Consider the following 9,784-nt stretch of genomic DNA (forward strand, 5'->3'; position numbering starts at 1 on the left):
AAAAAACCAATCCAAATTAGAATTCGGTTTGATTTTTTTTATTTAATCCAAATAGTGCACACCCTCAGTTATGTATATGTAAATACAAGGAATGAATATTATCTTTTTATGATTATTCTTTTTTTTTAATCTCAGATATATTGTGTTTATTTTGTGATACATTGTTATTTAAATTTTGGTAGAAACATGAAATGCTTATTGTTTTAGTCCTTTTCTCAAAAAAAGGAAGAAAAAAATTTGGAGTTTTTTGAAACTTTTTTAGGAAGTGTTATGCTACAAATTTTCAAAAGATGTTAAAGGAGTTATTTACTCCATTAATTGAGCAATTATGATATGTTACATAAATATACACACGTTTGTAGTGTAAGCTATTGACATATCTCAAATACATGTATCTGGAATAGGAAACACGAAATTCAGAGAAACAAATTTGAATTTCTACAAAAAAAAATTAGACTCTTTTGTTATTTGAATTTTTCTAAAGTTGTTAGACTAGATACACTCAAAGGATGTCAAAGGAATAATTTTCTACTTAAATTAAGCATTTTAGTCACAATCCTTAATTAATGTAACGATCTGTTTCCGTTGTTATGAAAAAGCCCATGGGAAAATTTTTTGGGCCGAAAAACTTTTTCGTAGTAACTTGAAATTTCCCAACCTAGTCCAGATTTGAACGAAATCGGAGTCAGTGAAGTCTAGGAAAATATGGTAACAAGTGGGAGATCTAATTATGATTTTTATCACATGAGTAGATAGCTAAGACGTTAAGGAACCCGTATGACTTTACAGAATTGAATTCGGGTGAGTAGAAATCCCAAAACTAATCTTAGCGCGAACGGGTAATTTCTGAGTGTCATGGGATGAAGATGTATTGTGAAATGGGAGTTTGGGACTCTTAATTTGACTCACTGGTTCCGTGCAAGCCGTTGTGGCAGGATTATTCCAGCCAGGGCGGGATGGTGGCCGCCATAGCGGGACAGTCGCGAATTAAGTCGGAAATAAACCCTAAAAATGTCTTTATTCTGCAATTTTCGTTTTTGAGAGCTAGGAGATGACCCCAGGCAATTCTTGACAATTTTTCACCATTCTTGAGGCTAAAGGTAAGGTTTTCGCTCCCCGAATCCATTTTTCGATCCGTAGAAGTATCTCGATCATATATTGTTGGGGGGAGGGGGTTGAACTATTTTGGATGGTGGGAAAAAGACATAGATGCACCTTAGGATCATAAGTTGGGTCTTGGGTTATTGGATTTGTCATAATCCGGGTAAATTAGACCTTAATTATTGATCCCCGTATTGAATTGTTTGTTTGTAGACCAAGAACAAGTGGAAAGATTCCGGAAAAGGAAGAATCAAGTTTCTTAGGGGATTCAAGCTTTGTTTTTGAGGTAGGTGACGGTTGTGATTTCATGTTGGTGTGATGTATGTTAGTAATTACTTCATTATAATGCATGTATGTATGCGAATGTTGCATTATTAATCACACTAATCGTAAATGAGGATGATTGAATAATTGTATGTCATGAATCATGACCTGATTGTATGATTATGAGAATGTACATTGTGATTGTGATTGTGGCTTGTTGAATGGATCGGGTGTTACGTTTCAACAGACTAACTTGGATCGGGTGCCACGTTCCGGCGCATATATGGGATCGGGTGTCACGTCCGGCATACTAACTTGGATCGGATAACACTTACCGGTACACTAACAATTTGAGTATGGGTTCCATGAGAGGACCATTGACTTGACATGACTGCATATCTTGAGAATTGTGATATTGTATGTTGTTCGTAAGTGATAATTGATATTGTATATGTTCGGTGTATGCATGTTTATTATTGTTGTAATGACTTATATATGTTTCACCTATTGGGATAGCCGCGTGATCCTACCAGTACACTCTGGTTGTGTACTGATATTGCACTTGCTCTTTCTTTGTTGAGTACAGGGCATCTTTAGGCGGCTACTGACAAACCTTGTTTAGAAGACTAGTGATCGACTCGAATTCAAGGGTGAACCAGTTCTTCCAGGCTGCCATGAGTTCTTTTTTTGTTTATGTCCACATTTTTAGACTTAGACTAGTTCTTTAGATTTTCTTATGTTTAATTAGGTTGTGCCCATTTTCTTTAAACTTGTGATCCTTGTTAGAGTTTTGGTACATTGACTTTCAGGTTCTAGGCGTTATTTCCGCAATCGTTTGATTAGACTTTTGGAGTTTATGGAAACTCTATTTTTCCTTTAGCATTTAAACTTGCTTCCGTATCTTTAAATGTCTTAGTTTTTGGGTGAGTTGTTTAGTTTGGGTTGTAGTAATGGTTGTCCCACCGGAGGATTAGTATGGGTGCCAATCACGACGGTCTGGGTCGTGACAATTAAACATGTATCCTGCTTTGTCAACTCCTTGGATACATGTATCTGTCGAATTAAGATGCATGTATCCAACCAAAGAAATGTGGTACAAAGAGTAATGTTCGCACCTATCGTGAATACTTGTAATTAGGACCTAAACTTGTGGAACTTGTGATGTTTGCCCATTACTAAATTATTGTTGTGATTTTTAAAGTTATTATTTTAATAATTATTGGTGAATCTGGAAACGACCTACCAGATTACTAAATTATGATTGTGATTTCTATAATTATTATATTATGTATATTATTGTTATCTTGTATTTAAATTATAATGTTATGTATTGCATTCTTAAATTAAAATTTTCATCTTATTATTTAAATTTTGTGCATTATTATAGTGAAAATAATAACAATTTATAATTATATCACTTAAAGAGACGAAAATTAATAAAAAAATTTGAATAATTATTAATTCGGGTTTGAAAGTAATATATATTGAATAATATATTTTTTTAAATGTTATATTACATTAAAAAAGAATTACGAATATTAAAAAAATAATTAATGGTCTTATGTGATTTATAATATGATAATTATAAATAGGGAAAAAGGACATATATACCCCCCCAAACTATCGTAAATGGTATGCAGATACCCATCGTCATACTTTTGGGACATTGATGCCCCTGTCGTCCAAAAATTACAGCATATATGCCCTTCACTCTAACGGAAGACTAAATAGGGACATGTGGTGCAATCTTATCCGTCGATCCAATATTTAATAAATGGCGGGTCAGTAGATAAGATTATGACATGTGTATGTCCGTTAGTATAAAGGGTATATATGCTCTAGTTTTTTGACAATAGAGGCACCAATGTCTCAAAAGTATGACGGAGGGTATCTGCATACCATTTACGATAGTTCTGGGTAGGGGTGTTCATGGTTTGGATAAAAAACTTATCCAAACCAAAAAACCAAACCAAACCGATTAAATGAACCGATTTAATTTGGGCTTTGGTTTGGTTTGGTTTTAGATTGTTAAGAACAGATAGTATTTGGTTTGGTTATGGTTTTGTTCGGAAAAAATTGAAGAAATAACCGAACCGAACCAACAAGTTATATACATAAATTTTATTATTATACATACATAATATATTATATTCAAAACAATTTTAAAGATTTTATATATGTTTCATCAAAAATTATTTATAATTTACTTATGAAAGAAAAAATGTCCAAGGTGAGAACATTTTTCTTATTGGTTTCATGTATATGAGTGTCTACGGAAATTCTTTGTGGGACTGAAAATGTCATTGCCTCTTCCTTCTATGCCAAAATAGTGAATTTTGAAGTTTTATTCAGTAAATTCAATGATCGAAAGTTCTATACAGTCATTCTAACTATTTTTTTGTTTGAATGGATTGTTGTCACTTTTTTCACGTTTTGAATGAATTGTTTCTTTTATTTTTATGTATGGTTAATAACCGAATAACCGAACCAAACCAAACCAAAACCGAAAACAACCAAACTGATAAATATATATTATATTTGGTTTGGTTTGGTTTTGATAATTTTAAAACCGATTAAGTTGGTTTGGTTTTGGTTTTGACCAATAACCGACCCAAACCAAACCGTGAACACCCCTAGTTCTAGGGTACATTTATCATTTTTCCCTTATAAATATTATATAATATAAATAATAATATAATTAAAAAAAAATAGAGAGTATGAATAGTAGTTCTCCAAATGGAGAACTACTACTCACTTCGCTATAATTGGAGAATAGAGAGTGAAACAGTGAGTGGTTGGAGAACTCATTCACTATTCTACTCTACAAATAGAGAGAATAAAGAGTAAAATAGAGAGTGATTATTTGTTAGTTATGTTAAGGTTTTGTCCTTATAATTATTCGAAGCATGAGTTTATTGACGTTAATCTTACATATATATAACATGCTGATTTTTCTTTAGTACAAGGTGAATTGCCAATGATGTTGTTATAGCATGTGTGGTTTTCTGTTTTGTTTTGTCTAAATAGGGATGTGAGGTTATGCTTAGTTAATTTCAAATGCATAGTTAGATTGCATTGTTGTTAAATCTTGTTACCTCCTCTATTTGAATATAGATCTTGTTCTAAATTGCTTTTGTTGAATATGAAGTTAAGTGTTGATTAGTGGTGGCAAATGGTTAGGTTGAGTAAAATGGGCTGATTGAAAATGGGTTAACATAAAATGGGTAATAATTCAATTTGCTCATATTTCATATGGGTAAAAATGGGTATTACCCATATTTATCCATATTTTCATGAGTAAATAGTACTCTACTTTAGAATTAAACATGGATAAAATGTTATAATTTTTTTTAGTTGAAAATACTTTATTTAGTTTTATTGTATCATCAAAGTCAAAAAAAATTCCTATAACTTTTCAATATAAAATAAATCTATATAATAACAAGGAATTTTTTTTTTAAATTTTCAATGTAAATGAATATTTACCTTTTAGGAGTAAAACGTGCTTAAGTCACTTTATGCAACATCAATACTAATAGGGATAAGGGTCTGAAAAATATCCCAACTTTGGTCGAATTTGCTGTTGCGATACTAAACTTTCATAAGGACCTATTACCTCCCTAGACTATTTAATACCGTATTTTTTAACCCCTGAACTATTTAATAGTGTATTTTAAAGGTATATATGTGCCCACGTGGACACATTACTATTTATAATTTTGCATTATTTTTTATGTCCACGTGGCAAATATATCTGTTTAAAATACGGTATTAAATAGTCTAGGGAGGTAATAGGTCCTCATGAAAGTTTAGTATCGCAACAGCAAATCCGACCAAAGTTGAGATATTTTTCAGACCCTTATCCCATACTAATACATGATTTGTTTACTTTACACTATTATTTGTTATCCAATATAAAATTTAAAAAATAAAAAAGTATAATTATAATTAACAAAAGAAAAAAAAATAAGAAAATAAAAATAAAAATAAATATATATATATATATATTTGGGAGGGTCAAACACTTTACCTTTTCAATTATAGAGAGGAATAATTGGAAACTAAAAAAAGAAAGAAGTTACAACATTTTTTGTGATATCATGAATTTTGACCGAATAAAAGTTGAAAGCTTAATCCATTTAGATAACTCATATTTTACTCTTATTCTATCTATGAATACTCATATTTCTATGAGTTGAAAATGGGTATAAATCCATAATGTACCCATCTAAAAAATTACTCGTCCAACCCATTAAAATATAAGTTGGTTATTATCTTTTGAATCATAGAAGATTGTTATTCTTTTAATACTATAGTGTTGGCCTGATTGTTGATATAATAATGGCCCTCCTTTTGTATTCTTAAATTTACACATATGAGATGACTCCTTAGTAGAGGTGTCAAATGGGTGGGTTAAGTTGAAATTAAAAATATAAAATGGGTTGAGTTTTGATCCGCTCATGATTACTTTGGGCTCAAATGAGTTGGGCTCAAATGGGCTTAAAAATGGGTTGGGTCTTGACCCGCTTAATCTCAATAATCTTAATATATTGTTCTTTAAGTTTTATATTTGAATTTCAACTAAAGAAAAAATTAAAAACAAAAGAGTTATAAATGAATAGATAAATCCTAAAAGATATAAAATAGATAGTAATTCATACCTTCAATATAGGAACATACATTACATCAATGCAAATAAAGAGTCTTAAAATGGGTTGAAATTGGAGATTAAATTGGGCTCAATTGAGAATTCTCTTAAAATGGGTTAGGACTTGAATGGGTTGAGATTGAACCCAATTCAAATTATCTTGAACTCAACCCTTAAAATTATGGACCGGTTGGACGGATTACCTACATTGAACTCAATTTTGATACCTCTACTCCTTAGTATAATAGGCAGTTTGCCCCCCTTTCTAATTAATTTAGATCAAGTGTGTTTCTTACTTCTAAATGCATGCCTTTCAAATTATGTTTTCTATGAAACTTGATGGATAAATACTGGCAGTAGTTTTTTTTTAAAAAAATGTCTAAATTGCCTTTATTTCAATTAAAATTGTGTCTCGACTGATTCCTCTTGTTCATTTGCTAATTTTGTCCCTTTTGTTTATTGTATGAACCATTGAATCGAGTCCATTGGACTCTTAAATCTTCTCCCTTTCAATTTCGAGTTGGATCATGGAGGACTAAACTTATTCCGTTTTGGGTCTGCCTCATAGAAGATGGTCATTGGACTGACATACAAAGCAAGGAAAGCTAAATTCCAGGTTTCGAAGGATGAAAATGGACCGTATACACTTAGTATACAGTCTGATACACAAGGAAATAGGCTGATATACATTTAATATATATAAGTATACACTCAGTGTATATACATTGATATAGGGACGGAAATGGGCTATTAGAGCCCAAATGCAGCAGTTTGGCCCAAGTTGTTGGTCCTAGGAGTACATGATACCAGACTTGGACCAAAAAATATTATTCTTTTATGTATTAGGAAAAATTATTTAACTACACACCATATTATCATATTTTCTTATTTTCTCTGGCATTTCAAAAAAAAAAAATCCCTCTTTTTCTCCCATCATTCCCTTTTCCAGATACATTAATTTGAAATCTCGTACCCATGATTTTCTTTCATTTTTTTCAAGCCACAAATCCCTCTACAGTTACCTACATTAATCCATTTTTGAATTTCAAATCTTTTCTCTTTCCAATTAATGATTTCAAGTTATTCAAGAGGTAGATTTCTTTCCATCACTTCAATTTTCAATTTCTTTTAATTTTCTTTTTTAGTTTTTTCATCTTAAATTATTGAATTTGTTACTCCCGGTTTCTTTACTGGAAGAGGGGTGGAAAACGTTGCTAATGCAAATAGTTCATCTTGAAGAGCATTTGAAATTGTTCTAGAAATTTCTAATGGCGGTCTTGATACACTTCATTCCATTGGTTCGATCTTTCAGTATTGGGCTTACCCAATTAAGTCCGAGAAGGATACATCTTCGTTGCTTTCCGTTGATTAGTTGTTGACTTTTTTTCGATCTTTTTGTTGCTCATCTTTTCTGATACATTTTAATGTATCTAGTTGGTTTTGTTTCTTAACCTAATGTATAATGTCTTCGTTTCAATATTATGATACATTACAATTTTATCATGCACAATGTATCGTGTTCAAATATTAGTTTTGATACATAACCTTAATTAGTATTGATACTTGATACAAAAATTCTACCAAATGTATCATTTATCATGTTTCAGCCCTTTCATCTACAAATCCATATATATAATAAAGGAGGAACATAGAAAATGTGATGTGACATCTGTCTATGGCCTCCATTTGCAATTTTTTTTCTCTCTCTTTTTGTTTTAAAAAAATAATATTTAAATTAATTATTGTATTGTAAAAATAAATTATTAAATTTATTAATATTTATTAATGGAGGAACATTTACAACAAAAACTCTTCATATTCTTTTTTTTTTTAAATTTGTTTGTCTCACTTATAATAAAGGACATAACATAACTTGTCTTTTTTCTCCTTTTTTGTTTTTTTTTAATTCAAATTAATTATTGTATTGTAAAGTACATTACTTCATTTATTACAAATAAATATTTTATTAATTGAGGAACATTTACAACAAAAATTCTCCACATTTTTATTTATTTATTTGTCTCACTTCTAATCATGAATCATGAAATGATAATAAATTTTTTTATATTTTAAGTTTTTTCTCTTTATTTTTTAATTTATTCACAAGGAGTTATTACCCATGACTTACCCCTCTTTAATTTTTACTTTTAATAATATTCATAGCTCTCATAATTTTTATTTTCATAACCTCCAAACTTAAATTTGTAAGTTTATAATGTCTTATGGTATTCCTCTATTTTGCCTATAAATTCATATTAGTTTCATGAAGATTCACATTCAAAGTTCTCATTTCTCTTCTTCATCATATTGGTTTGGTTTGTAACAAAAAAGAAGTACATGAAGGTAAGAAATATTTCATTCTCATGTCTTTATTTTTTCCCCTCTATTTTGTCTACATAAATTCATATTTTGTTTGTGAATGAAACTAACATCTAACCAAAAAAAAAAAAGTACATGAAGTTAATAAATATTTCATTTTCAAGTCCTTATTTTTTCATTTCCTCTATTTTTTCTATATAAATTCATATTTATTTTCATGAAGATTCACATACAAAATTATCATTTCTCTCCTTCATTATATTTGTTTGTGAATTAACTAACATGTAACAAAAAAGAAGTACATGAAGGTAATATATATTTCATTCTCAAATCTTTCTTTTTATTTTTATGTACGTGGACATGCTAATATTTTATTTATGTTTGTATTGTCATTTATCAAGCAAGTATGATTTAAGAAAATGTCTTTGTAATTTTTTGTGTTGTTCGTATGCAATTGTTCTTTCTAATAGTCAGTTTTCCGGATATAATATAGTTTGATAATACTATTTGTTAGATTTCAAGAAAGGATTATTATTTAGTATTGTTAATACTATTGAAAAAATAATATACAAATATATTACATATAGTTTAAATGTCTTTCTTTCTTTCTTTTGATATAATTATTTTTAATTGGTATATGATATTTTATTTACTCACTTTTTTATTCAATTGGATGCATATGATGAAGAGTTGACATATAGAGCAAACTATGGTGGCAGATCTACTTGTAAAAGAAGATAATAGTGTCACGACCAAGACCATTATGATTGGCACCCACACTAACCCTTCGGTGGGAGAACCACTACTACAAGTCAAGCCAAGCAACTAAATAAAAAACTAAAGCATTTACGTTACGGAAGCAAGTCAAATAGCTAAAAACTGAAGTTCCCATAAACTTCCAAAAGAGCTAACAACTAAACAATGCGGAAATAACACCTAGAACCTGAAAGTCAATGTACCAAAACATCTAACAAGATCCATAAGTCTAACAAGAAGGGTTACAACCCCAAACTAAAGAACTAATAACTAACTAGAAAAGTCTAAGTCCGAAATGTGGACATAGACGAAAGGAGAACTCATGGCATCTTGGAAGAACTGGCTTACCCCTGACTTTGATCGGCGATCACTGATCTTCTAAGCGAGGTCTGTCAATAGCCGCCTGAAGATGCCCTGTACTCAACAAAGAAAGAGCAAGTGCAGAATCAGTACACAACCACAGTGTACTGGTAGGATCACACGGCTATCCCACTAAGTGCAACATACATAAGCCCTTACAACAATATAATCACATGCATAATATCGAACATATATAAGATTATCAACATTTACGAACAAGGTACAGTTTCACGATTCTCAAGATACACAATTACATCAAATCATTAGTCCTCTCATGGAACCCAAACCCAAACAGTTAGCATGCCGAAACGTGGCAACCGATCCCATAATTATGCC

This window comes from Solanum tuberosum, unplaced genomic scaffold (genome assembly GCF_000226075.1).
Source record: "Solanum tuberosum cultivar DM 1-3 516 R44 unplaced genomic scaffold, SolTub_3.0 scf00115, whole genome shotgun sequence".
In the NCBI taxonomy this organism is placed as follows: domain Eukaryota; kingdom Viridiplantae; phylum Streptophyta; class Magnoliopsida; order Solanales; family Solanaceae; genus Solanum; species Solanum tuberosum.